Source organism: Hyla sarda, chromosome 2 (assembly GCF_029499605.1).
Source record: "Hyla sarda isolate aHylSar1 chromosome 2, aHylSar1.hap1, whole genome shotgun sequence".
In the NCBI taxonomy this organism is placed as follows: Eukaryota; Metazoa; Chordata; class Amphibia; order Anura; family Hylidae; genus Hyla; species Hyla sarda.
The window spans coordinates 210,015,706-210,040,916 of NC_079190.1; positions in this window are offsets into that span (position 1 = coordinate 210,015,706).

Genomic DNA, 25,211 nt, shown 5'->3' on the forward strand with positions numbered 1-25,211 from the left:
ACCTGCCTTAATCTGCTCCTGTCTGAAAATGTGACTATCCTTCACACTTCTATGGGAATGGCCTGCTATTTTTCTACAGGAGTCTAAAACTCCAGAGAGCTTTGTATTGCTCTCAGAGATGTCATCCATACCAGCCTTTACTATAACAAATTTGCCATCCCACAGTTCTTTTAACATATTAGCTGCCCCATCAGAAACCCATCTTTGGCTGTGTATTTGCCTGCTCCCCAAGTCACTCTGCCACCATTTTCTGTAAAGCACGTGTGATGTTTTGAGAGCTGTGCTGCTCATATAAAACCTCTGCATGCAGTAGGAATGAGCGGTGCCCCTGATTTGGTTTTTCAACTACACCAGTTCCTGTGTTTCTTGGCTCTGATTTAGTTTGGGCTGGTCACATGACAATGGGCCGCCACCAGTGTGCAGTTAATGATAAAAATGCATGCTGCCCACCGGGAGCACTGCAGAAGTCAGTGGTCAATGCACTGTCCGGCGGCTCTGCTTAGATCCTCTTTTAGTAACTCCACACATGATTTATATAAGGAGGGTACTATACTATTACTGACTGTTGTACGTGATGGGATAACATACTGGGGTGCAACTGCCTGCATCAGACGTTTGGACAGTTCCCCCTCCACCATGTTAAAGGGAGCTTCCCCGATGGCTATGAGCTCGCCAATGAGGCGGTTAATTTAACGGTACTGCTGCCTTGAAATCCCCCTGGAATTAAATCCGCTAAATTTCTCCAATGTCGGCTGGTTTGATTCACTGGGGTGACCACCAACAGCTTCACCTCACTGCCCCTTGGCTTGGCTATCAGAGCTGATGGTAGCACTAGAACTAGCACTACTTGCCCTTTCATTTACTGGGTGTAGGTGACAACAGCCCACTTTCTTCTCTCAACAGGACTGGCTTGTGGTGTGTCTGCAAATTATTATTCATCCCTGCATTAGTGAGATGCCCCATAACTATCCCACGAATGACTTCCCTGCCACATAACTTACATTTTGCTAATCTACCATCGCCAACTATTACAAAATGCTCCCATACTTTTGATTTCCGGCTGGAACCGGATAGTGCAGATGGGGCAACATTTTCAGGGAGGGGATTGCTCTTGGAAGCTGGAGGCCTTGTACTGAATGGGAGGGTGTATCCATTAAAACTAGAGAGCCAAAGGAGGATGGTGATGATTTTGGTTGGTCAGATGAAAATAGGAGTGGCGACACAGCACTTTGATCTGGTTCAGGACTTGACCAATGATGTAGGAAATCAAAGGGGTTCCTCATCTTCTATGCTGCCAATGTCTACACCTTGAAGGGTCGGACTCAAATGCGTGATTTCTATTTCTGATTGTGAGCCCTGCTGCTTGTTTCCCTCATCTTCTTGGTGTCTAACAGATTGAGGGACATTGAGGGCCACAGTAGCATCACTTGTGGCTGTCTTATTTTTTTCTTGAGTCTCCTCCTGAAAAGTACAGATTGCTCTGTTTGAGTGCCTATGAGTATGGCCAGTAGTTGAAGGAGAAGACTTTGCTGCAGGCCTTGCTGATCCTCTTTGTAAAAAAAATAGCATGTGTTACCTTAGGATTCTTGCTTGTACCTTGTTTTGCAGTTGTCTCTGTGTCAGAAGGCACATTTTCCTCAGGCAAACTGTCCATTTCTGCAAATCCAGTGACTCCACACTCCACTGACACCAGGCAAACTCTCACAGGACTACCCCACAACTAATTAAACAGCCTCACTGTCTGTGATACAGTAGGGATCGATTGTAATAACTAATTGGCTAAGAGGTAGCATGTGACAATGAACTCCGATCATGTGACCTCCTAAGGACCAATTGAATAAATCGAATAAATTCTTTACTTTCATTCATTTTTTGCATCCGTTAATCTGATGTTCAGATTATTGCGGTTTTCTTCGGAATTATTCTATATGAATTTACATGCGTTCAGACCAATCCGAATGACCGAAATCTGTAAAATTCTTAATATTTAGCATTCGGGATTAAATGAATTGCACATATCTAATTGAAATTAAAAAATCCACAATTAAATATATCAATGTAGAAAAGGGTAGGTTAGGCAAGGTAAAGGGTCTTGAGGATTAAAGGGGTTATCCACTATTAGGTATCTTTAGTACTTACCTGCCAGACAGTAATGGACATGCTTAGGAAGGACCTGTGCCTGTCTTGGGGCTAAATGGCTGTGTTGTGAGTCCATTATAACACTGCTGCTTTCATTTTGTGAAATAATAATTTCCTGTTGGAGTTCCCTCCCTCCAACTAAAAGTCCCAGGATCCTATGTTTGTAAGCGTCAGTTTGTTTTTCTCCCTGCCACACATCAGCCTCCCCACCATTTGCAGCACTCCTGTGCTACAATTCCCTGCAGTTTTACCCCCACCCAGCAGTCACTCCACCCACTGAAGCAGACAGGCTCTCTTTCAACCTGGAAAAGACAACATTTATTTATTATGCTAATAAAATGAAACATTAGGCAAAGATCACAAGAAAAGTGAGACCAACCATCAAACACAGTTCCTGTAGCACAGTAAAATAAAAATAAAAATCCTGGAATACCCCTTTAACTACTCTGCAGGGGAAATAATGCAGTTAGAAACAAAGTCTACACACAGAAGATTGCTCAACTCAGTATCACTTTTACTTACTTAAGGCCAACTGGCTTGGTGGTTACAATATACAGTATCTGACATAAATGTATACACTTCTCACAGCTTTGTAAATATAACAGTGTTTAATGTTGTGTCCCCTCAAAATAACTCAGCACACAGACATTAATGTCTAAGCCTTGGAAACAAGTGAGCAAATTTTCAAATGTGGCCCAATTAGAAATTTTTCCTTCCCAGTGTTATGTGGCTCATTAGTGTTGCAGGTGTCTTAAATTTGGTGTTATTGCTTCCACACTCTCTTATACTGGTCACTGGAAGTTCAACATGGCACCTCATGGCAAAGAACCCTCTGAGGATCTTAAAAAAAAAAGAATTGTTGCTTTTCATAATGATGGCCTAGGCTATAAGAAGATTGTCATGACCCTTCTGCTAAGCTGGGCAAAACCTTTCAGCAGTTTCACAGGACAAGTTCCACTTAGAACAGCCCTTGCTATTGTTGACCATAAAAACTGAGTAAACACGTTTAGCTTAATATCCAGAGGTTGTCTTTGGCAAATAGACATATAAGTGTTGTCCAACATGATAAAAAACCCAAACACACCACCAAGATGACCACTGCCTTGCCAAAGAAGCTGAGGGTAAAGGTACCTAATTGGTCAAGTATGCCTCCAGACCTAAACACTATTTGGCATCTGTGGGACATCCGTAAAGAAAAGGTGGGGAAGTGCAAGGTCTGTAACATCCACCAGCTCGGTGATGTCATCATGGAGGATTGGAAGAGGACTCCAGTGGAAACCTGCAAAGCTCTGGTGAATTCCTTGCTCAAGAGACTTAAAGAGGTTATCCAGGAAAAAAACTTTTTTTTTAATATATATATATATATCAACTGGCTCCAGAAAGTTAAACAGATTTGTAAATTACTTCTATTAAAAAATCTTATTCATTTCAGTACGTATGAGCTTCTGAATTGAGTTGTTCTTTTCTGTCTAAGTGCTCTCTGATGACACCTGTCTTGGGAACCGCCCAGTTTAGAAGCAAATCCCCATAGCAAATCCCCATCCCCCTTCTACTCTGTGTAGTTCCCGAGACAAGCAGAGATGTCAGCAGAGAGCACTGTTGGCAGACAGAAAACTAAACTTCAGCAGCTGATAATTATTGAAAGGATAAAGATTTTTTAATAGAAGTAATTTACAAATCTGTTTAACTTTCTGGCACCAGTTGATATATATAAAAACATTTTTTTCCTGGAATACCCCTTTAAGGCAGAAAAAATAAACTTGTTTTATGGAAAAAAAAAAAGGACAAATTGTTTAAAAAGAAAACTTTCTTTCATGAGAAAATAAACTTGTTTTATGGAAAAAAAAAGTACAAATTGTCTAAAAAGAAAACTTTCTTTCATGCTACTGCCTTTTATCGTTAATTTTGTTGGTTTGATTTGTAACATGATTGTTGGTCTGCCTAACTATATAGTAGTAAATATGGTATAATGTTAAGTGCTTCCCAGTCAATCAAATCAAGTAAAGGTTTCAGAATTCAGTTGACATTGCAGAAAGTTTTTATTTTTTAATAATTTTAGCTAAAATATTAACTCTAACATTGCAAGATGAAACAGTTTAGAACGAACACACAATAGCACACGTACCTCTGGACTTTGTTGCTCTTACCTTATAGAGTTCTATAAACTTATAGGGCATAGCCACTGTGAAGATACAGATTCAATTTAGCTATGATATACACAAGGCCAATATTAAATTGGGAAAATCTAAAACTGTTATTAACTTTTTTATTTACATTATTCTACTTGACTCTTTATTAAAAGCGTGCACGGCACACAGGGAATATTTCTCTAGCCTAAAGATTTCTTACTCATACCTTGACATGTGGCTAAAGATGTAAATCTACACTAGATTAGGACTTTATGTAAAAGCAATATGGATAAAGTCAGTGACAATTTGAGAAAGAAATGTGTTCCACTGGTCACCTTAAATGGTCACTATTTTTCTATACAAGGTATGCTCATAGTAGTATATATGATAATGTAAGCATAATCAAGCATGGAATTTACTTCCATTAACCCCTTAAGGACCCGGGGGTTTTCCGTTTTTGCATTTTTGTTTCTTCCTCCTTACCTTTAAAAATCATAACTCTTTCAATTTGGCACCTAAAAATCAACATAATGGCTTATTTTTACACCAACAATTCTACTTTGCAATGCCATCAGTCATTTTATCCAAAAATCTACGATGAAACGGGAAAAAATCATTGTGCGACAAAATTGGAAAAAAAAAACGCCATTTTGTAACTTTTGGGGGCTTCCATTTCTACACAGTACATTTTTCGGTAAAAATAACACCTTCTCTTTATTCTGTAGGTCCATACGATTAAAATGATACCCTACTTATATAGGTTTGATTTTGTGGTACTTCTGGAAAAAATCATAACTACATGCAGAAAAATTTATACGTTTAAAATTGTCATCTTCTGACCCCTATACCTTTCTTATTTTTCTGCGTATGGGGTGGTATGAGGGCTCATTTTTTGCGCCGTGATCTAAGTTTTTAGTGGTACCATTTTTGTATTGATAGGACTTATTGATCGCTAATTTTGGACTTTGGAATTTTATACTTTGGAACTTTTTTGCGCGTACGCCATTGACCGTGCGGTTTAATTAATGATATATTTTTATAGTTCGGACATTCCCGCACACGGCGATACAACATTTTTATTTACACTTTTTTTTTTATATAAAAAGGGGTTGATTCAAACTTTTATTAGGGAAGGTTTTAATTGATCTTTATTAACTTTTTTTTTCCACTTTTTTTTCAGTGTTATAGCTCCCATAGGGGGCTATAACACTGCACACACTGATCAATTGTTTCTCATAATAAACTATTAATCGATGATTCTGACGCTTGACTGCTCATGTCTGGATCTCAGGCACTGAGCAGTCATTCGGTGATCGGACACCAGGAGGCAAGGTAAGGGACCCTCCTGCTGTCTCACAGCTGTTCGGTATGCCGCAATTTTGCCACGGACATCCCGAACAGCCACCTGAGCTAACCAGCAATGATTTACTTTCACTTTAGACGCGTACTTCAACTTTGAGGTTGGCCATGGCCCCGTGTTATAGGGGCCTTAACAGGTTAAAATTTCCTGCTTTTCCACTGAAACAAATGTATCTAAAGAGGCAAAATTGAATGCTATTTTGTGGGGTAATAATACTGTTAAAAAAAAAGTCATGCTGTTTTTTCTACAGGTCAGTATAATAGTAATATCAGTGATACAAAATATGCATACATTTTACTTCTAAATTTGCTTTTATGAAGAGGTGAGTAGAAGCCTTGACAGAGGAATGGCTGTGGATATAGTGTTTGTTACGTCTAGCGCTCCGGGTCCCCGCTCCTCCCCGGAGCGCTTACGGCGTCTCTCTCTCCGCAGCGCCCCGGTCGGTCCCGCTGACCGGGAGCGCTGCACTGTCTTGGCCGTCGGGGATGCGATTCGCACAGCGGGACGTGCCCGCTCGCGAATCGCATCCCAGGTCACTTACCCGTCCCGGTCCCCCGCTGTCATGTGCTGGCGCGCGCGGCTCCGCTCTCTAGGGCGCGCGCGCGCGCCAGCTCCCTGAGACTTAAAGGGCCAGTGCACCAATGATTGGTGCCTGGCCCAATTAGCTTAATTGGCTTCCACCTGCTTCCAGACTATATCTGATCACTGCCCCTGCACTCCCCTGCCGGATCTTGTTGCCTTAGAGCCTAGTGAAAGCGTTACTGTGTTTGTCCTATACTGTGTACTTGACCTCCTGCTATTGCCTTATTGACTACGATTCTTGCTGCCTGCCCCGACCTTCTGCTACGTCCGACCTTGCTTCTGTCTACTCCCTTGTACCGCGCCTATCTTCAGCAGTCAGAGAGGTTGAGCCGTTGCTAGTGGATACGACCTGGTCACTACCGCCGCAGCAAGACCATCCCGCTTTGCGGCGGGCTCTGGTGAACACCAGTAGTGACTTAGAACCGGTCCACTAGCACGGTCCAAGCCAATCCCTCTCTGGCACAGAGGATCCACCTCCTGCCAGCCGGCACCGTGACAGTGTTTCTGGATTTTGCCAAAGCGTTTCATACTGTCCCTCACAGACGTCTGACAGGTAAGTTAAGGTCTTTGGGCTTGGAAACTTTAGTTTGTAACTGGATTGAACACTGGCTCATGGATCGTACCCAGAGAGTGGTGGTCAATGATTCGTACTCTGGTTGGTCCTCAGTTGTTAGTGGTGTACCCCAAGGTTCTGTACTGGGACCGCTGTTGTTTAATTTATTTATCAATGATATAGAGGATGGTATTAACAGCTCTGTTTCTATCTTTGCAGATGACACCAAGCTTTGTAGCACAGTACAGTCTATAGAGGATGTGCATAAGTTACAAGATGACTTGGATAGACTAAGTGTCTGGGCATCTACTTGGCAAATGAGGTTCAATGTGGATAAATGTAAAGTTATGCATCTGGGTACTAATAACTAGTGTTGAGCGGCATAGGCCATATTCGAATTTGCGAATATTTGCGAATATATGGACGAATATTCGTCATATATTCGCATATTCGTAATATTCTCCTTTTTATTTTCGCATATGCGAAAATTTGCGCGTGCGAAAATTAACATTTGTGAAAATGAGCAAATACAAAATTGGCATAAGCGAAAATTCGCATATGCAAAAATTCACAAATGCAAATTTTCGCATAGGCGAAAATTCGCACACCAGTCTCACACAGTAGTATTAGAGCCTTCTTTACACCACACAAGCTGGAAGCAGAGAGGGATGATCACTGTGATATGTACTGTGAAAATAAAAAAAAACTAAAAAAAAAAAACGAATATTCGTAATTGCGAATATATAGTGCTATATTCGCGAATATTCGCAAATTCGCGAATATGCGATATTCGTGAATAAAATTTGCATTGCGAATATTCGCGAGCAACACTACTAATAACATGCATGCGTTGTATGTCTTAGGGGGGGATTAAACTGGCAGAGTAACTGGTAGAGAAGGATCTGGGTGTACTTGTAGATCACAGACTACAGAATAGCATGCAATGTCAGGCTGCTGCTTCCAAAGCCAGCAGGATATTGTCATGTATAAAAAGAGGCATGGACTCAAGGGACAGGTACATTATAATCCCCCTTTATAAAGCATTGGTACGGCCTCACCTGGAATATGCTGTTCAGTTTTGGTCACCTGTACATAAAAGGGACACTGTGGAGCTGGAAAGGGTGCAGAGACGTGCAACTAAACTAATATGGGGCATGGAACATCTTAGCTTTGAGGAGCGATTAAAGGAGTTACAATTGTTTAGTCTTGAGAAGAGACGTTTAAGGGGGGATATGATAAACGTATATAAGTATATAAATGGCCCATACAAAAAATATGGAGAAAAACTGTTCCAGGTTAACCCCCCCCCCCCCCCCCCAAAGGACGAGGGGGCACTCCCTCCGTCTGGAGAAGAAAAGGTTTAGTCTAAAGGGGTGACACGCCTTCTTTACCATAAGGACTGTGAATTTATGGAACAGTCTACCTCAGGAACTGGTCACAGCAGGAACAATTAACAGCTTAAAAACAGGGTTACATACATAGTTACATAGTTACATAGTTAGTATGGTTGAAAAAAGACATACGTCCATCAAGTCCAACCAGGGGATTGAAGGGAAGGATGTAAGGGGATAAGGGAAAGGGATGTAGTTTTATAATTCTGCATAAGCTTTAATGTTATTTTGTTCCAGGAATGTATCTAACCCTGTTTTAAAGCTGTTAATTGTTCCTGCTGTGACCAGTTCCTGAGGTAGACCGTTCCATAAATTCACAGTCCTCACGGTAAAGAAGGCGTGCCGCCCCTTTAGACTAAACCTTTTCTTCTCCAGACGGAGGGAGTGCCCCCTCGTCCTTTGGGGGGGTTTAACCTGGAACAGTTTTTCTCCATATTTTTTGTATGGGCCATTAATATACTTATATACATTTATCATATCCCCCCTTAAACGTCTCTTCTCAAGACTAAACAATTGTAACTCCTTTAATCGCTCCTCATAGCTAAGATGTTCCATGCCCCATATTAGTTTGGTCGCGCGTCTCTGCACCCTTTCCAACTCTGCAGTGTCCCTTTTATGAACAGGCGACCAAAACTGAACAGCATATTCCAGGTGAGGCCGTACCAATGCTTTATAAAGGGGGAGTATTATGTCCCTGTCCCTTGAGTCCATGCCTCTTTTGATACATGACAATATCCTGCTGGCTTTGGAAGCAGCAGCCTGACATTGCATGCTATTCTGTAGTCTGTGATCTACAAGTACACCCAGATCCTTCTCTACCAGTGACTCTGCCAGTTTAATCCCCCCTAAGACATACGACGCATGCAGGTTATTAGTACCCAGATGCATAACTTTACATTTATCCACATTGAACCTCATTTGCCAAGTGGATGCCCAGACACTTAGTCTATCCAAGTCATCTTGTAACTTATGCACATCCTCTATAGACTGTACCGTGCTACAAAGCTTGGTGTCATCTGCAAAGATAGAAACAGAGCTGTTAATACCATCCTCTATATCATTGATAAATAAATTAAACAGCAGCGGGCCCAGTACTGAACCTTGGGGTACACCACTAATAACCGGGGACCAATCAGAGTACGAATCATTTACCACCACTCTCTGGGCACGATCCATGAGCCAGTGTTCAATCCAGTTACAAACTAAAGTTTCCAAGCCCAAGGACCTTAACTTACCTGTCAGACGTCTGTGAGGGACAGTATCAAACGCTTTGGCAAAATCCAGAAACACTATATCCACAGCCATTCCTCTGTCAAGGCTTCTACTCACCTCTTCATAAAAGCAAATTAGATTGGTTTGACAACTTCTATCCTTAGTAAACCCATGCTGGCTATCACTTATAATACTATTATCCCCTATGTATTCCTGTATGTAATCCCTTATAAGTCCTTCAAACAATTTACCCACAATGCACGTTAGACTTACCGGTCTATAATTGCCTGGCGAAGACCTAGAGCCCTTCTTGAAGATTGGTACCACATTAGCCTTGCGCCAGTCCCTTGGCACAATACCAGACACCAGAGAATCTCTAAATATCATGAACAAGGGTACAGATATTACTGGACTTACCTCTCTAAGAACTCTTGGGTGTAGTCCATCCGGCCCTGGAGATTTGCTTACATTTACTTTACTTAACTTACCTTGTACCATCTCTACATTAAGCCAGTTCAGTACATTATATGATGTGTTACCAGCACTGACCTGGCCAATGTCAGCTCCTTCTTCCATAGTATATACAGAACTAAAGAACCCATTCAGTAGCTCCGCCTTCTCTTGATCGCCCGTGACAACCTCCCCATTATCATTATTAAGGGGTCCTACATGCTCTGTCCTTGGTTTTTTTGTATTTATATATCTATAAAAATATTTAGGATTAGTTTTGCTTTCTTCGGCCACCTGTCTCTCATTTTGAATTTTTGCTGTTTTTATTACATTTTTACAGATTTTATTAAGCTCCTTGTACTGTTTAAATGTTATAGCTGACCCATCAGATTTGTATTTTTTGAAGGCTATTTTTTTGTTGTTTATTGCTCTTTTAACATCATGTGTCAGCCATGTAGGATTTAGTTTTAATCGTTTATATTTGTTCCCCTTTGGTATATATTTAGCTGTATAGTTATTTAGAGTTGATTTAAAGATGTCCCATTTACCTTCTGTATCAGTATTTGACAACACCTCCCCCCAGTCTATGTCCTGTAGTGCAGCCCTCAACCCAGGGAAGTTTGCCTTTTTAAAGTTATATGTTTTTGCTTTCCCCGTCTGTCTTTGTTTTCTACATTTTAAGTCAAAAGTAACTATATTGTGGTCGCTATTACCAAGGTTTTCCCGCACAGTTACATTACCAACCAGCTCTGCGTTGTTGGAAATGATCAGATCCAACAAGGCATCACTTCTTGTTGGGTCCTCCACAAACTGGCCCATAAAATTATCCTGCAATAAATTTAGGAATTTTCTCCCCTTTATAGTTTTAGCCAACCCCGGACCCCAATCTATATCTGGATAGTTAAAATCTCCCATTATTACCACTGTACCTGCCCGGGCGGCCCTCTCTATTTGTTTATACAGCCGACCTTCTATCTCTTCAGTGATATTAGGGGGTCTGTAGATTACACCAAATATTATTTTTTCAGTATTTCCCTCCTTTTGTAATTCTACCCACAATGATTCCACATCCTCAGAATCATCACACACTATGGCATCGTTCACATTGACTTTCATACCACTTCTTACATACAGACAGACTCCACCACCTTTTCTGTTCATTCTATCCTTGCGAAACAATGTAAACCCCTGCAGATTAACCGCCCAGTCATGCGAGGAGTCCAGCCATGTCTCAGTGACCCCAACTATATCAATATGTTCCTCCAGTATCAAGGCCTCAAGCTCCCCCATTTTATTTGCTAGGCTTCTGGCATTTGTGAACATACACTTTACATTTCCATTAAGTTTTACACATGTAGTCTCACTAATGGGATTTTCAGAGTTATTGGGGTTAATGTCATTTTTTGAGTTATAAGGGCTAATTGTACTATTTAAGTTATTGGGGCTAATGGGATTTTTTGAGTTATTGGGTCTAACGTTATTATTTAAGTTATTGGGGCTAATGGGATTTTTTGCGTTATTGCGTCTAACGTTGTTATTTAAGTTATTGGGGCTAACGGTATTTTTTGAGTTAATGGGGCTTATTGTAGTTATTGAGTTATTGGGGCTAATGGAATTTTTTGAATTATTGGGATTACAATTTTTCGGGCTACATTTATTTTTACAGCTGGTTTGTAACGCATGAATCTCCTTATCCACTGCTCTTAACCTCCCCCCACAGGACTCCTCTCCACCCGCCATTATGTCCTGACCCCTCTCTAACCTATCCATCCCACTGTCTGCTTTCTTTGCTTTATTATCCTCCCCCCACTCACCTAGTTTAAATACTCAGCCACCCCTTCCAGGATTCTCTCCCCCAGCACAGCAGACCCCCTTCCATTCAGGTGCAAATTATCCGTAGAATAGAGTTTGTACCCTAATGAAAAGTCAGCCCAGTGCTCTAAAAACCCAAACCCTTCCCCCTCACACCACGACTTAAGCCATGCATTTAACTCCCTAAGCTCCCGCTGTCTTTCCTGTGATGCGCATGGCACAGGAAGTATTCCAGAGAACACAACCTTAGAGGTCCTTACCTTCAGCTTGGCACCTAGTTCCTTGTAATTATTCTTCAAGGACCTCCACCTACCATGTATTCTGTCGTTGGTTCCCACATGGACCACGACAGCTGGGTCATCCCCAGCCCCCCCTAGTAATTTGTCCACCCTTTCCACCACATGCCGAACCCTGGTGTTACGCCGAGCGCTCCGGGTCCCCGCTCCTCCCCGGAGCGCTCGCTTCACTCCCTCCGCTGCAGCGCTCCGGTCACGTCCTCTGACCCGGGGCGCTGCGATCCCGCTGCCGGCCGGGATGCGATTCGCGATGCGGGTAGCGCCCGCTCGCGATGCGCACCCCGGCTCCCCTACCTGACTCGCTCCCCGTCTGTTCTGTCCCGGCGCGCGCGGCCCCGCTCCCTAGGGCGCGCGCGCGCCGGGTCTCTGCGATTTAAAGGGCCACTGCGCCGCTGATTGGCGCAGTGGTTCCAATTAGGGTTTTCACCTGTGCACTTCCCTATATTACCTCACTTCCCTTGCACTCCCTTGCCGGATCTTGTTGCCTTAGTGCCAGTGAAAGCGTTCCTTGTGTGTTCCTTGCCTGTGTTTCCAGACCTTCTGCCGTTGCCCCTGACTACGATCCTTGCTGCCTGCCCCGACCTTCTGCTACGTCCGACCTTGCTTCTGCCTACTCCCTTGTACCGCGCCTATCTTCAGCAGCCAGAGAGGTGAGCCGTTGCTAGTGGATACGACCTGGTCACTACCGCCGCAGCAAGACCATCCCGCTTTGCGGCGGGCTCTGGTGAAAACCAGTAGTGGCTTAGAACCGGTCCACTAGCACGGTCCACGCCAATCCCTCTCTGGCACAGAGGGTCCACTACCTGCCAGCCGGCATCGTGACAGTAGATCCGGCCATGGATCCCGCTGAAGTTCCTCTGCCAGTTGTCGCTGACCTCACCACGGTGGTCGCCCAGCAGTCACAACAGATAGCGCAACAAGGCCAACAGCTGTCTCAACTGACCGTTATGCTACAACAGTTGCTACCACAGCCTCAGCAGTCATCTCCTCCGCCTGCTCCTGCACCTCCTCCGCAGCGAGTGGCCGCTCCTGGGATACGCTTATCCTTGCCGGATAAATTTGATGGGGACTCTAAGTTTTGCCGTGGCTTTCTTTCCCAATGTTCCCTGCATCTGGAGATGATGTCGGACCTGTTTCCCACTGAAAGGTCTAAGGTGGCTTTCGTAGTCAGTCTTCTGTCCGGAAAAGCCCTGTCATGGGCCACACCGCTCTGGGACCGCAATGACCCCGTCACTGCCTCTGTACACTCCTCCCATCTCGCAGGTCATGCGGGCATCAAGAAATCTGTGCAACTCATCTCCCGCTTCTATTGGTGGCCGACTCTGGAGACGGATGTTGGGGACTTTGTGCGAGCCTGCACTATCTGTGCCCGGGATAAGACTCCTCGCCAGAAGCCCGCTGGTTTTCTTCATCCTCTGCCTGTCCCCGAACAGCCTTGGTCTCTGATTGGTATGGATTTTATTACTGATTTACCCCCTTCCCGTGGCAACACCGTTATTTGGGTGGTCGTTGATCGATTCTCCAAAATGGCACATTTCATCCCTCTTCCTGGTCTTCCTTCTGCGCCTCAGTTGGCTAAACAATTTTTTGTACACATTTTTCGTCTTCACGGGTTGCCTACGCAGATTGTCTCGGATAGAGGGGTCCAATTCGTGTCTAAATTCTGGAGGGCTCTCTGTAAACAACTCAAGATTAAATTAAATTTTTCCTCTGCATATCATCCCCAGTCCAATGGACAAGTAGAAAGAATTAACCAGATCCTGGGTGATTATTTGCGACATTTTGTTTCCTCCCGCCAGGATGACTGGGCAGATCTCCTTCCATGGGCCGAATTCTCGTATAACTTCAGGGTCTCTGAATCTTCCTCCAAATCCCCATTTTTCGTGGTGTACGGCCGTCACCCTCTTCCCCCCCTCCCTACCCCCTTGCCCTCTGGTCTGCCCGCTGTGGATGAAATTTCTCGTGACCTTTCCATTATATGGAGAGAGACCCAAAATTCTCTCTTACAGGCTTCTTCACGCATGAAGAGGTTCGCGGATAAGAAAAGAAGAGCTCCCCCCGTTTTTTCCCCTGGAGACAAGGTATGGCTCTCCGCTAAATATGTCCGCTTCCGTGTCCCTAGCTACAAGTTGGGACCACGCTATCTTGGTCCTTTCAAAATTTTGTGTCAAATTAATCCTGTCTCTTATAAACTTCTTCTTCCTCCTTCTCTTCGTATCCCTAATGCCTTTCACGTCTCTCTTCTCAAACCACTCATCCTCAACCGTTTTTCTCCCAAATCTGTTCCTCCCACTCCTGTTTCCGGCTCCTCGGACGTCTTCTCGGTCAAGGAAATTTTGGCTGCCAAAAAGGTCAGAGGGAAAAATTTTTTTTTAGTAGACTGGGAGGGTTGTGGTCCTGAAGAGAGATCCTGGGAACCTGAGGACAACATCCTTGACAAAAGTCTGCTCCTCAGGTTCTCAGGCTCCAAGAAGAGGGGGAGACCCAAGGGGGGGGGTACTGTTACGCCGAGCGCTCCGGGTCCCCGCTCCTCCCCGGAGCGCTCGCTTCACTCCCTCCGCTGCAGCGCTCCGGTCACGTCCTCTGACCCGGGGCGCTGCGATCCCGCTGCCAGCCGGGATGCGATTCGCGATGCGGGTAGCGCCCGCTCGCGATGCGCACCCCGGCTCCCCTACCTGACTCGCTCCCCGTCTGTTCTGTCCCGGCGCGCGCGGCCCCGCTCCCTAGGGCGCGCGCGCGCCGGGTCTCTGCGATTTAAAGGGCCACTGCGCCGCTGATTGGCGCAGTGGTTCCAATTAGGGTTTTCACCTGTGCACTTCCCTATATTACCTCACTTCCCTTGCACTCCCTTGCCGGATCTTGTTGCCTTAGTGCCAGTGAAAGCGTTCCTTGTGTGTTCCTTGCCTGTGTTTCCAGACCTTCTGCCGTTGCCCCTGACTACGATCCTTGCTGCCTGCCCCGACCTTCTGCTACGTCCGACCTTGCTTCTGCCTACTCCCTTGTACCGCGCCTATCTTCAGCAGCCAGAGAGGTGAGCCGTTGCTAGTGGATACGACCTGGTCACTACCGCCGCAGCAAGACCATCCCGCTTTGCGGCGGGCTCTGGTGAAAACCAGTAGTGGCTTAGAACCGGTCCACTAGCACGGTCCACGCCAATCCCTCTCTGGCACAGAGGGTCCACTACCTGCCAGCCGGCATCGTGACACCTGGCACCAGGGAGACAGCAAACCATTCGGTTGAGGTGGTCTTGGCGACAAATTATTCTATCCGTCTTCCTGATTATAGAATCCCCTACCACAACTAACTGTCTTGGCCTACCTGCGTTACCATACCCCACACTACTAGTTGAGCTGTTCCCCCGGCTGTTAGGGAGAACAGTATCCACTAGGGTTGCCATCTCTGACACTGAGGCCCTCGCATCATCGCCCAACTTGGCAATTTTACTTGGGAGATCAGAAGCAGAAGTGACCTTCCTTTTCCTTGCCCCCTTTCCAGTCCCTCTAACTACATTAACCCAGCTCCCTACTTGGGCCTCCTGGCTAGTTTCTCCAACCTCCATTTCTACCCCACTAACTGCTTGCTCTGTAAGATTGTCAATCGCCCTCAATGTTGCATTTTGCTCCTCTAGATCTCTAATACGAGCTTCCAGATGGGCAACATGCTCACATTTGTCACAGCGGTATTCACCCTGAAGCTGCTGCTCCAGAGATGTATACATGTGGCACAATGTGCACTGAAGAAAACCTCCAATCCTGCTGTCCATATCCTTGGTGACAAACAGCTGTTATTAACTATTAAGAAAAACTACTTTTATCAACGGAGTGTAATACTTACAGTTACAGTGGGTCCTGCTTACAACTCCTGCTTTTTAAACTTCTGCTTATAAAACTTCTCAAATGTAACACTTAATAATACAACACTTTAGAATACAGACCCAGCTTCAGCTAGACTCAGGTTAGATACATTCCTGGAACAAAACAACATTAATGCTTATGCAGAATTATAAAACTACATCCCTTCCCCTTATCCCCTTACACCCTTCCCTTCAATTCCCTGGTTGGACTTGATGGACGTATGTCTTTTTTCAGCCATACTAACTATGTAACTATGTAATACTTTGTTTTACTATGAAGGAAAAAAAAACTAAATAAAAAACTTGATTTGAAAAAAAAATGTGCATTGCTATGACCTAGCTCAAATATCTTTTTTTTGTTTTTTTGTTTACTTTTGTACAATTATTGCACTATGACCATAGATGGGATTTTTCAATAAAAACATCAGCAATTTTGGCATATTTTTTTTTGTTTACACTGTGGGATCAGATATGGCATGATTTAATAGTTTTGACAATATGGCAATATGATATACATTATTTTCATTTGTTTACATTGTTTTATTTGAAAAATGGGTGGGAGGGGTGATTAAAATTTTTATTATGGGCAATGTTTTTTTGTTGTTGTTTATTTTACATTTTTTTAAAGCTAAAAAAACACATTTTGTAAGCCCCTCCTAAGGGTCTGTATTAGCAATAATATGATTGCTTGTGCAGATCATTATGCATATGCATTACAGTGATCTATTAGACTGGTGCTCTCTAAATAGATAGATTACTTTAATTGGAGTGATCTTTGATGTCAGTCTTTGCTGGCAAGTATTGGCAGGTGTATTCAAGAATTTTTGGTTCTTTGAAAGCGAGATAGGGGCAGCAAAGTTAGTCTAGTGACTAATATACTTTGCTTACCTGTGTTTGGTGGCTGGTATAGAATTTGTTTGTCTATCTTTTCCCCGGAAGTTCATTTTCTGCAGCCTACAAAATGAGTGTTGCAGTGCAACCCAAGACAATACATAAATCAAAAGGGGGCATGGCTGCTTCATCTGTTGTATGTGAATGATGTTACTGTCGCACATGTGCGTACAGTCATTATCACACAGATTTACAACTTCTGTCAGTTGATGTTGGGCAAGTCATGTGATCAAAGGAAGCGTAGCTGTGTTGCAGTGGGTGGGATGTCCAAAGTGTGGGAGGAAAATAAGTCACCTCCCACCTTGAAACAAAAATGATCCTTTGAGTGTAATCTGAGGAGGGCCACAGAAACAGGAAGTAGCCAGTTCCCAAAAACAAGACAGCAGTGTTGTGGGGTACACATGACATGGCCATTTATTAATAACACAAGCACAGATCCATGGTAAGCATGTCCATTACTATATGACACTTAATTACTAAAGTCCCCTTATGTTGATAACTACTTTAACTGCAGATAGCAAGAGAGCAAAAGGAGCAGAGCAGAATAATATGTAGTTTTTTGGGGAAAGTTCCAATATATTTCTAGTAATTTGTTCATTAAAATCTTTAAACATTTGGGGATAATTAGTCAAGTAGGCGGTCCTACTCAGTGATCAACTACTATCTGTGTATAAATGTTCATATTCAGATAGCTGTCAATCACAAAATAGGACCACCCACAGGGGACAACTTATCCTAGAATGAGCAGATATTTCCAGGAATAAATCACTAGTCATCTGGGAAATTTGCTAAAAAAAAAAAAAACAACTACATATCACTCTGGTCTGTTCCTCCTATTCTATAACATGATGCCTGCAAATAAAACTGCATTTTCAACGTGACAGGTTCCCTTTATACTGAAAAGCAAATCATTGTAGGTGTGATTGGTTTAAGAACAGGAAGCAAAGTAAAGGCGAATTGAATCTGGAAGCAATTTCAGCCCAAATTGTTATGTGGCTTTTGTCTATCAGCAACATCTTATGACAGATTAAAGAAGCAATTAGTCTCAAGATAGCCAAAATGCAGGACTATCTATTACTATCCTGACAGCTTATATGCCCTTCTTGTCAATTCGTTTTATAGGTCACATGAAGAATTACACCTAACCATTTATATCCATCATGTCAGATATTTTATAATGAATCTCTAAAATCAGGTGCCAGTGAATTCCATCCATGTGCAAAACCCAGTGTTACTGATTTATAGCCCCAAATGATAACTGGTACTGTGATACCTTCTATGATTAACAGTTCAATAATTTCTTAGTCCTGTTTATAGATTTCCAGGGAATACTGAACTATAACAACACAATGACAGGAGAAAAAAAAATCTATTACTTTTCCGTATACAAAAATTCCCAAAGCAGAAAAGAACATGTTTATCAACAACTGGCTTTGAAGAAGTTGGCGAAAGTAATGCTAATATCAAAAGCGGCTTGTTTCACTTTAATAAATTTAAACACCACCATTTTCTAACCTGAACTTGGGTATTCAGGATTAACATAAACAGATATTTACCCAAACTTTTGGAAAATAAATTGATGCTAAACAGCTAGCTAAAAGTTGTATTGTTTTTAAGTTAGCACTCTTACTCTCTAAGGGGTGCCGCCCTCACTTGGTGGAGCAGCTAAGCCTGGCACGGGTAAAGAGTAGTACAGAAGATGTAATACCTCCCTGTACTGTAAGGGGCGCTACCAAACAGCCGGTCAGTGCAAGCACTTCAGTAACACAAGGGATTTATCAGTGAATGCCCATTCTGATTGGTCAGACCTTCCAACCATTAACACGTTTTGCAGATCTGAACTGTGTAGTATTGTATGTGGAGTCTGGTTTCAAGTTACAATCGTCAAAAAAAATACCTAAAATATTGAAAACTGAGGCCATTGTAACTTGAGGAACTACTGTAGTTGTATTTACTACTGGGCAATGCTGTAGATACTTTCCAGACACTGGGTGGTGAGAAGACATTACTGAGGAGTGATAGTTGCAGGAATGGAGAGTGGTGGGTAGCTACACCCCTCATCTGAAGTCAATATTATTTTAGGGATTCTGGAGTCTGTACGTTGTGTCCCAGTAACGCATTCTATACGGTACTTGTTTATTTATGGGTCCCCATAGCCAAAGTCCCTAGGACGTAGGAATTCCTATTAATCCAGTCTACCCCTAGTCGCCTCTATTCTAGTATGTAATTAGTAATTTATGCATAGGTTAATGTAAATAGCATAAAAAATTTAAATAAATGGTTAATTACCTGTTTCTATGGCGTCGCAGGGCCTTCGGGTCATGTGATGCCTTCCAAGCCTCACTCTGGATGCGTTCCAGGCCTCACTTTGGTATTTCTAGCCTTGTTTTGGTATTAATATGTGTATAGGAAGTCAGATGATCACCCAGAAGCCTGTGTGATGGTGAGTGACAGCGGACCTTGGACCTATCAAATTAGGCTCCACCCCCTGCCCATATAAGGGACGCGACAGCCATTTTAGCTCTCTTGCTCCTGTGCTCTTGATGAGAGAAGACCTGTACAGCAGTAATCGCAGTGTGTTAGGCCTGAGCCTTGCGGCAACGGCTGAACAATTATAGTTATAGAGTGTATCAATCCCCAAACACTCTGCGGGACTACCGGACCTAATCTACCTCTAAATCCGGACGGATCCACACACCAATTACCTTGATTCTATTAACCTGCAAAATACGCAAGGTCCACAGCAACTGTCAGTCATTGAAGTCTATACAAGTGTATTACAGAGACTGTTACTGTATTCTGAATGTACCACAAGTTCAAGAGTAAAGTTTACTTCAGTTCAAGTTTACCATGGCGTCACGAGTGACAGGGTTAATATTAACCCCTCATATACTGTTACCATACCACCACTACCATACACCCCCCAAGGGCTACCACAAAGCTTTTTTGGCGTTGCACGAACAGGATTCGGGTGTGTGCCTACCATTGCCACTAGTGAAAGTGTACTCCCCCCCAGAAAGTGAACTTTATTTATGTGTTGCTGTGTACAAGCACAGTGCTTGTGGTGCACCATAAAAGGGGGCCAAGAGAAAAGTAAGGGGGGAGGCGAAAATCTGCTTGCAACTACAATGTGTAAACTGCGCAATGAATTTATGCTGCGATCCTCTGGTCCAGTCAGCAAGGGCGGACCTCAACTGTTACCAAAAAAGCGCGCGGAGAAAGCCTGCGCTGCGCCATGCCCCGTCCCTGCGCATGGCCACCAAGTTGCTGTGTTGCAGCCAAAAGGGAACTCGGAGATGCAGGAATCGTTTCTGGAGGGACCGGAAGTCGGGGCTGCACCGATAGTGTCCTTCCTGCCCAGCGCCATTTTAGAGAAGCCTACTATAAAAGACGCCACACAGAGCAACCTCTCCAGTCTGCAGAGAGAGCCGGAGAGTAAGGACATGGCGGAGAGCAGCGTTCCACGTGGTCAAGTTGGCAAAATGGCACCGGAAACACTGAAAGTTGTGGCAGTCGTAGCCCAACTTTTTCAAGAGCTTGCTGACTGTCTGCAGCGGTTGTCATTAGACGAAGAGGGGGCCTGCAATCTTCCCCCACTGCCTGATGATGATGACGATTGACCAGAAACACCTCCAGCGAACAGTGCAGGGACACCTGGAGGTGCGTCACCGGTGAGATTGTCCCCTCACCACAGGACCTGGGGCTCGTGATCCGAGATCCCGTCGGAGGAGTCTGCTGTAAGTACCCCGCCAGAGGCGGCCTATTCTTCCTCCTCCAGCCCTGACGTCATTCCTCGATCAAGGGTGTTTGGAGATGAGCCGGAGCTGATCGAGTACATGCACAGAGTACTTCAACCGTTACCTGGGAAGACACTCCCACCAATCCCTACGGCAGAAAGGGAAAGGGCCCGTCAAGAAGCCGAGCTGGCTGAATTGATGGAAAAGCTAAAGGCCCGATACAAGGAACTCTATGCTCCAAAGCACGTACACTTGCCTCATGAAGAAAGAGTGCAGTATCAAGAAAATACCAAAGAAATGGAGGCATTGTACATCCGTAAATGGGATCACCCCCGAGAAGGGGAGGTGCCATTAGAAAGGAGAAGAGCAACTGTGGCCAAGTTTGACAAGGCCACAGTGGGACAGATTTTCGAGGGGATCTCTCAAGTGTTTGAATCTCATTCCCCCTCTGAAGTACGCCTCAGACTATATGAGCGACGTCAGAAACCAGGTGAGACTCTCAGAGCATATGCAGTAGCTTTACAGAATGCATTAGAGGCGGTGCAGAAACTGGATGGCATCACGCCCGATCAGGGTAACCGGGTGCTGATGGACCGTTTTATAGAGGGAGCATTGAATAAATGGGACAAGGCTCAACTTAGGATGCTAGCTGTGCAAAATCCCGATATGGCCTTCCCAGCTTTTAAGAGACTGGCGGTTAAAGTGATCGAACCCCCGGGACCCCCGGGACCCTCGCCCCAGTCACCTGTCCCTTCTCAGCCTGCCCTTACAACACCTCCTCCTAGTCCTGGGACAGCTGATTTGCGAGACATTAAGCAGGACATTGAACAGTTAGCCGAGGCCTTTAAAGAAATGGCCGTCCGGCCCAATCCCCCTAGATCTGCAACACTCCCACCTAAGAAACCTGACCCCGCCCTGCTGATCCACCTAATACCCCTCCTGTGAGACTGCCTGGTAATCAGAGACCAGTCTGCAGCCATAGTGCAAAGATGGGACATTGGAAGAGCCAATGCTGGGCTTTAATGGAAGAAGCTCCAGAATCAACCAGCGACAAGAAGGGACTGTCTATGTATGTAGCTGCTTGTCCTTATGTACAGGTGATGATTGAAGGTGTCCGGTTACAAGCTCTGATAGATACGGGGTCTCAGGTATCCACTATTCCACAGGGGATTTTTCTATAAGTACTGGGGCCCAGAAAGGTTGTGTGACCCTCAGGAAGCGGACTTCAGAGTAATTGCAGGGAATGGGAAAACAGTACCCAGACATGGTTACTGGGAGCCCACGGTGCAGGTGGGAAAACATGTGTTAGGAAGGCAAGGGGTGATCGTCACAAATGTTAGAGATGAGGGAGCAGCCAATTTCATTTTAGGCATGAATATTATGAGACACTGTTTTGATGATATTGTCTGTGCACTGCATGCATCTCTCCCTCACTTGTCACCCCCAGGCCGGCGAGCTGCCCAACACCACCTCAAAATCCTCCAAGCAGAACAGAAGTTTGTGAATCATTATGGAGAAATCTGTCGAGTAAGGACTCAAGATATCCGAGCCATTAGTCTACAGCCACAGACAGAAACAGTTATTTGGTGCCGTGCCCGACCCGGGGTGAAAAATCAAGATTACCTAGCGCTCTTGGAGCCCCTTCTGCTGGAAGATTGTCCCTTGGTGCGAGCTGCTAGAAGCCTGGTAACCGTACGGAATGGGAAGGTCCCAGTGAGGCTTATCACTTTCTCTCAAGTTGCTGTCCAGCTACCCAAGTACACCACAGTGGCTACTTTACACCATCTAGACGTCAGAGATGTAGTCTCGAAGTCACAGGTGGTCCAACCTGGACCTGATCAGAGCCCTACGGAACCTTGGTGGAACTGGCTGCAGATAGGAGACGAAGATGCCCCCAAGGAACAGGTGGAAGGAGTCATCCAGGTGGCTAAGAAACATCAAGAAGCATTCAGCTTATTTCCCAGACTTTGGCAGGACCGCCATGATCAAACATAGGATTCTCTCCGGAGACAATCGACCCATTAAAGAGAGGCATCGCCCTGTGGCTCATGGGAGAAGAGACCCATTAAAGAGAGGCATCGCCCTGTGGCTCATGTGGCTCATCCAAGAAAGCCAGAGTCCGTGGGCTGTACCTTTTGGTCTTGGTGAAAAAGAAAGATGGCACCATCTGCTTTTGCGTAAACTACCGGAAGCTAAACAACATAACTCATAAGGATGCCTATCCTCTCCCACGCATTGAAGAATCCTTGACTGCGTTGGGGTCTGCCGCCTACTTTTCCACACTGGATCTGACGAGCGGCTACTGGCAGGTGCCAATGCAGAAGAGGACAGAGAGAAGACCGCATTTGTGACCCCCATGGGTCTCTTCGAGTTCAAAAGTATGCCCTTTGGACTGTGCAATGCACCAGCTACTTTCCAACACCTAATGGAGCGATGCTTAGGGCACCTTAACTTCCAGAGTGTTTTGTTATATCTAGATTAACGTCATAGTCTACTCTCGAACATATCAGGAACACCTGGATCATCTGAAAGAAGTTTTCCAAGTTCTTATCCAACATGGACTCAAGGTTAAGCCTTCCAAATGCCACTTGCTAAAGCCTCAAGTGCACTACTTAGGACATGTCGTCAGTGCTCAAGGAGTCCAGCCTGATCCAGACAAAGTGAGTGCTGTGAAAGAATGGCCTACACCCAGGACGGTGCGAGACGTCCACAGTTTCCTGGGGTTTGCTGGATATTACCGGCGTTTCATCCCTCATTTTGCACAAATTGCCAAACCCTTGACCGAATTACTGAGAGGAACTGTCCGCGATAATTATATAATTACATACAGTGGGCCGAAGAACAAGAGGATGCCTTTCGAGCCCTGAGGTATCTCCTCACGGAACCCCCCATATTGGCGTATCCTGACTACAGCTTGCCGTTCCGTTTACACACAGACGCTAGGTTTGAAGGTCTGGGGGGCGGTCTTATCTCAAGTGCAAGATGGCAAGGAGAGGGTGATTGCCTATGCCAGCCGGCATCTACGAGGTGCTGAGAAGAATTATGCTAACTACTGCTCCTTCAAGCTGGAACTCCTGGCCCTGGTTTGGGCTATTACTGAGAAGTTTAAAGACTATCTGGCTGCTACTCCCTTCATGGTCTACACTGATAACAACCCCTTGGCCCATTTGAACACTGCTAAGTTGGGAGCTCTTGAACAGCGTTGGGCCTCTCGGTTGGCCAACTATGACTTTAACATCAAGTACCGCAGCGGAAAAACCAATGTCAATGCGAATGTACTTTCTCGCATGGCGCTGGGAGAAGCACCTCCTGCTGAAGATGTGTGGGAAGATGTAGAAATGCCTCCCTTCTACTGAAGTTTCGTGAGCCAGAATGCTCTAACTGCCCAGGCGGGTGACGGACCTGAATCTCCCAAGGTCTCTGAAGATCTGTCTACCTGGAAGACACTTCAGGATGAGAGCAGAGTTATCCGGGACCTCCTCGACTATTGCCTCCACAAGAAAGTGCCTACTCGGGTGCGCAAGGCCCATGGAGACTTCGAATTGAAGCGGCTGTGGCGGCAGAGAGGTTGGTCTACCGAAATTCCCTGGACCCAGTCTATGGATACCGCATACACCAGATTGTGGTTCCCAGGAGGGATGCAGCCATGGTTCTGAATGCATATCATGACCAATCCGGACACTTCGGGGTCCATAAGACGGAGATCACAGTCAGAAGGAGATTCTACTGGATTGGGATGCAGGGAGACATCGAGAAACTGTGTGCCGAATGCTCCGTGTGCAACGTGATAAAGATTCCCCGGAGGGACTCAAGAGCCCCTTTGCATCCCATCTGTACAGAAAGACAGAATAAAATTGTTGCCTTGGACCATGTGAAGCTGGCCCCCACTCGATCTGGCTATTGTCATGCCCTAACAATGGTGGATCATTATTCCAAGTGGGTGGTCGTGGTCCCCGGCAAGGACCTTACCGCCAAGACTGCTGCTCAACTCTTCTATCGGCATTGGATCCAACCGTTCGGGTGTCCCGAATCGGTCCTCACGGATCGAGGAACCGCCTTTGAAGCCCAGTTGTTCCAGAAACTTTGCCGGATGCATGATTGCAAGAAGCTCCGGACAACAGCCTATCATCCCCAAGGGAATGGACTCTGTGAGAGGATCAATCAAGAGTGTTCATCCAGATGCTCAGAGCAGCCTCTGTCTCGAAACACGAACAGTGGCCTCAGCTGCTGCCAGAACTCCTGGAAATCTACAACAACACTGTTCACTGCTCTACAGGGTATACATATATAATTGCCATAGGATCGAACCTTTGGGCTACAGGCACCTTTCAACAATTCTCCTCAGGCTTCCCAAGTTTGGGTGTCAGAGCATCGACGAAGAATTGAAGAAGTCAAGGACATCGTTGAGAAGAAAATGGGTGAAGGTCATGAGTGCCCGCAGAAAGACTATAATCGACATGCTTCGGCTCAGCCCTTGCAGCTTGGAGATAAAGTGTGGCTCAGAAAATTTCCTAGAACCCATAAATTGGACTCCCTGTGGGAAACGGAGCCATACACCATCACTGCAGTTCCTTACCCTGAAACGGACGTGTATGAGATACAAAAAGATGGGTTTGAGCCACAGGTGGTTCACCGGAATAGGATAAAAGTGTACCGGAAAGAAGACATGCTTCGCACATCTCCTCCTACTCTTCCTGATCCTCCTGCTACTTCTACTCCTCCGACAAGGCCTGTGAGAGAGTATGTGCCGGGAGAAGGAATTCATCCCACTATGGACGTTCCTTTGTTCCCATCTCAGCAGCCTAC